Consider the following 5,842-nt stretch of genomic DNA (forward strand, 5'->3'; position numbering starts at 1 on the left):
CATGCAACTTTCCACCGTTCCTTTTTTATTATGACGTGTTCCATCATTGTCATATTGCTTTGCATGATCATGTAGTTGACATCGTATTTGTGGCAAAGCCACCTTTCATAATTTTTTCATACATGTCACTGATACGTCTCCAACGTATCTATAATTTTTGATTGTTCCATGCTATTATATATTCTGTTTTGGATGTTTAATGGGCTTTATTATACACTTTATATTATTTTTGGGACTAACCTATTAAGCCAAGGCCCAGTGCAAATTGTTGTTTTTTGCCTATTTCAGTGTTTCGCAGAAAAGGAATATCAAACGGAGTCCAAATGGAATGAAACCTTCGGGAGCGTGATTTTGGGAACAAACGTGATCCAGAGGACTTGGAGTGGACGTCAAGAACCAACCGAGGAGGCCACGAGGCAGGGAGGCACGCCCGCCCCCCCCCCCTCGGCGCGCCCCCACCCTCGTGGGCCCCTCTGGCTCTCCTGACCGACTTCCTTCGCCTATATATACTCATATACCCTGAAAACATCCAGGAGCACCACGAAACCCTATTTCCACCGCCGCAACCTTCTGTACCCATGAGATCCCATCTTGGGGCCTTTTCCGGCGCTCCGCCGGAGGGGGCATCGATCACGGAGTGCTTCTACATCAACACCATAGCCTGTGCGATGATGTGTGAGTAGTTTACCTCAGACCTTCGGGTCCATAGTTATTAGCTAGATGGCTTCTTCTCTCTCTTTGGATCTCAATACAAAGTTCTCCTCGATCTTCTTGGAGATCTATTCGATGTAACTCTTTTTGCGGTGTGTTTGTCGAGATCCGATGAATTGTGGGTTTATGATCAAGATTATCTATGAACAATATTTGAATCTTCTCTGAATTCTTTTATGTATGATTGGTTATCTTTGCAAGTCTCTTCGAATTGTCAGTTCGGTTTGGCCTACTAGATTGATCTTTCTTGCAATGGGTGAAGTGCTTAGCTTTGGGTTCAATCTTGCGTTGCTCGATCCTAGTGACAGAAGGGGAAACGACACGTATTGTATTGTTGCCATCGAGGATAAAAAGATGGGGTTTATATCATATTGCTTGAGTTTATCCCTCTACATCATGTCATCTTGCCTAATGCGTTACTCTGTGCTTATGAACTTAATACTCTAGATGCATGTTGTATGGTGGTCGATGTGTGGAGTAATAGTAGTAGATGCAGGCAGTAGTCGGTCTACTTGTTGCGGACGTGATGCCTATATACATGATCATGCCTAGGTACTCTCATAATTATGCACTTTTCTATCAATTGCTCGACAGTAATTTGTTCACCCACCGTAATACTTATGCTATCTTGAGATAAACCACTAGTTAAACCTATGGTCCCCGGGTCTATTTTCCATCATATTAATCTTCCGTCAACTAGCTATTTCTTTCTCCGTTTATTTTGCAATCTTTACTTTTAATCTTTATCATAAAAATACCAAAAGTATTATCTTATCATCGCTATCAGATCTCACTTTTGCAAGTGGCCGTGAAGGGATTAACAACCCCTTTATCGTGTTGGTTGCAAGGTTCTTATTTGTTTGTGTAGGTACGAGGGACTTGCGTGTGGCCTCCTACTGGATTGATACCTTGGTTCTCAAAAACTGAGGGAAATACTTATGCTACTTTGCTGCATCACCCTTTCCTCTTCAAGGGAAAACCAACGCATGCTCAAGAGGTAGCAAGAAGGATTTCTGGCGCCGTTGCCGGCGAGTCTACACACAAGTCAAGACATACCAAGTACCCATCACAAACTCTTATCCCTCGCATTACATTATTTGCCATTTGCCTCTCGTTTTCCTCTCCCCCACTTCACCCTTGCCGTTTTATTCGCCCTCTTTTTCCATTCGCTTTTTCTTTCGCTTGTTCCTTGTGTTTGCTGCCATGATGTCTGAATCTGGGGAGGTTATCGTCGATATGGGCAATAATAATAACATGGGAAATTTTGATGCTTTCGATGATCCTCCTGAGGAACCTACTATCTTGCATACTAAAAGGTTTCAAATCGGTATCGGTAATATTATTGGGAAAGGAGTTATTCAAGATTTCTTTACTTGCGCCGGTGCTTTGCCCATTATGGGTGGTTCTGTTCTCCATAAAACTAGCAGTCTTGCGGATGCAATATCCTTGCTTGTAGTTGAACTTGAAAGGCAATTTCTTCATATGCATCCTTGCATACAGAGAATTTTTCTAGAATTTTCCAATATTGAGCACTCTTCTGTTAAGCGAGCAGCTACTATCTTTTTGGCTCATGAGTTCAGATTTATAATGAAAGAGGCCAAAGAAATTTTTGCGCATTATAAGGTGGACGCGGGTCGTCCTCCCATAGAAGCTATCCTTTTTAACCAAGAAGACATAATGCGTTCACAATCCTTGGATCATGTTGCTTATAGTGAAAACCTTAGAAAAAAGGTTCCTACCGATGTTCTAGTTGATAGAATTTCTGAACTTAATAATGATTTTGCTATTCAGAATAACGGGTTAGGTTTTTCTCTTGAACAAAGGCTCTTGACTTTTTGCCAAAAGAACGCTTGCAATGATGAATTGATTGTGCAATATAAGGGGCCACAGGAGGAACCCATACCTCCCGAGCTTGATCTTGGGAACATTTGTCCCATTAAATTTAGCCCCTTTGATTACTTTTGCTTGCCACAAAGAAAACTTGCTGCTGAACGTAGAGAATATGAGAAGATTTTTCACGACTTGCTTTACCATTATTATGGCAATACCTAGATCTATCCTTATTTTTATGCCTAGCTAGGGGCGTTAAACGATAGCGCTTGTTGGGAGGCAACCCAATTTTATTTTAGTTTCTTGCTTTTTGGTTCTGTTTGGTAATAAATCTTTCATCTAGTTTCTGGTTAGATGTGTTTTTATGTTTTAATTAGTGTTTGTGCCAAGTAAAACCTATAGGATCTTCTTGGATGATAGTTATTTGATCTTGCTGAAAAAGTCAGAAACTTTCTGCTCACGAAAACAATTGTTAAAAATCACCAGAACGTGATAAAATACTGATTCCAATTGCAGTAGATCAATGAACAAATTATCTAGGTCTTCCTATTTTGGTAGAATTTTTGAGTTACAGAAAGTTTGCGTTTGATACAGATTACTACAGACTGTTCTGTTTTTGACAGATTCTATTTTTCGTGTGTTGTTTGCTTATTCTGATGAATTTATGGCTAGTAATGGAGTTTATGAACCATAGAGAAGTTGGAATACAGTAGGTTTAACACCAATATAAATAAAAAATGAGTTAATTACAGTACCTTAAAGTGGTGGTTTGTTTTATTTCGCTAACGGAGCTCATGAGATTTTTCTGTTAAGTTTTGTGTTCTGAAGTTTTCAAGTTTTGGGTAAAGATTTGATGGATTATGGAATAAGGAGTGGCAAGAGCCTAAGCTTGGGGATGCCCAAGGCACCCCAAGGTAAAATTAAGGACAACCAAAAAGCCTAAGCTTGGGGATGCCCCGGAAGGCATCCCCCTCTTTCGTCTTCGTCCATCGGTAACTTTACTTGATGCTATATTATTATTCACCACATGATATGTGTTTTGCTTGGAGCGTCTTGTATGATTTGAGTCTTTGCTTTTTAGTTTACCAAAATCATCCTTGTTGTACACGCCTTTTGAGAGAGACACACATGAATCAGAATTTATTAGAATACTCTATGTGCTTCACTTATATCTTTTGAGTTAGATAATTTTGCTCTAGTGCTTCGCTTATATCTTTTTAGAGCACGGCGGTGGTTTTATTTTATAGAATAATTGATCTCTCATGCTTCACTTATATTATTTTGAGAGTCCTTTAGAACAACATGGTAATTTGCTTTGGTTATAAAATTAGTCCTAATATGATAGGCATCCAAGATAAAAACTTTAAAATGCATTGAATACTAAGAGAAGTTTGATACTTGATAGTTGTTTTGAGATACAAAGGTGGTAATATTAGAGGTGTGCTAGTTGAGTAATTTTGAAATTGAGAAATACTTGTGTTGAAGTTTGCAAGTCCCGTAGCATGCACGTATGGTAAATGTTGTGTGACAAATTTGAAGCATGAGTTGTTCTTTGATTGCTTTCCTTATGAGTGGCGGTTGGGGACGAGCGATGGTCTTTTCCTACCAATATATCCCCCTAGGAGCATGCGCGTAGTGCTTGGTTTTGATGACTTGTAGATTTTTGCAATAAGTATGTGAGTTCTTTATGACTAATGTTGAGTCCATGGATTATACGCACTCTCACCCTTTACATCATTGCTAGCCTCTTCGGTACCGTGCATTGCCCTTTCTCACCTTGAGAGTTGGTGCAAACTTCGCCGGTGCATCCAAACCCCGTGATATGATACGCTCTATCACACATAAGCCTCCTTATATCTTCCTCAAAACAGCCACCATACCTAGCTATTATGGCATTTCCATAGCCATTCCGAGATATATTGCCATGCAACTTTCCACCGTTCCGTTTATTATGACACACATCATCATTGTCATATTGCTTGCATGATCATGTAGTTGACATCGTATATGTGGCAAAGCCACCATGCTTAATTTTTCATACATGTCACTCTTGATTCATTGCATATCCCGGTACACCACCGGAGGCATTCACATAGAGTCATATTTTGTTCTAAGTATCGAGTTGTAATTCTTGAGTTGTAAGTAAATAAAAGTGTGATGATCATCATTAGAGCATTGTCCCATGTGAGGAAAGGATGATGGAGACTATGATTCCCCCACAAGTCGGGATGAGACTCCGTACAAAAGAAAAAAAAAAGGCCAAAAGAAAAAAAAAGGCCCAAATAAAAAAAAAGAAAATGAGAGAAAAAGAGAGAAGGGACAATGTTACTTCCTTTTTCCACACTTGTGCTTCAAAGTAGCACCATGATCTTCATGATAGAGAGTCTCTTATTTTGTCACTTTCATATACTAGTGGGAATTTTTCATTATAGAACTTGGCTTGTATATTCCAATGATGGGCTTCCTCAAATGCCCTAGGTCTTCGTGAGCAAGCAAGTTGGATGCACACCCACTTAGTTTCTTTTGTTGAGCTTTCATATATTTATAGCTCTAGTGCATCCGTTGCATGGCAATCCCTACTCCTTGCATTGACATCAATCGATGAGCATCTCCATAGCCCATTGATTAGCCGCGTCAATGTGAGACTTTCTTTCTTTTGTCTTCTCACACAACCTCAATCATTATATTCTATTCCACCCATAGTGCTATGTCCATGGCTCGCGCTCATATATTGCGTAAAAGTTGAAAGAGTTTGAAAAGGCTAAGTATGAAACAATTGCTTGGCTTGTCATCGGGGTTGTGCATGATGAGAGCATTTTGTGTGACGAAAATGAAGCATGACCAAACTATATGATTTTGTAGGGATAAGCTTTCTTTGGCTATGTTATTTTGATAAGACATAATTGCTTGGTTAGCATGCTTGAAGTACTATTATTTTTATGTCAACATTAAACTTTTATCTTGAATCTTTCGGATCTGAACATTCATGCCTCAATAAAGAAAATTACATTGAAAATATGCTAGAAAGCATTCCACATCAAAAATTATGTTTTTATCATTTACCTACTCGAGGACGAGCAGGAATTAAGCTTGGGGATGCTTGATACGTCTCCAACGTATCTATAATTTTTGATTGTTCCATGCTATTATATATTCTGTTTTGGATGTTTAATGGTCTTTATTATACACTTTTATATTATTTTTGGGACTAACCTATTAACCCAAGGCCCAGTGCAAATTGCTGTTTTTTTGCCTATTTCAGTGTTTTGTAGAAAAGGAATATCAAATGGAGTCCAAACGG

Source organism: Aegilops tauschii, chromosome 7 (genome assembly GCF_002575655.3).
Source record: "Aegilops tauschii subsp. strangulata cultivar AL8/78 chromosome 7, Aet v6.0, whole genome shotgun sequence".
Classification (NCBI taxonomy): domain Eukaryota; kingdom Viridiplantae; phylum Streptophyta; class Magnoliopsida; order Poales; family Poaceae; genus Aegilops; species Aegilops tauschii.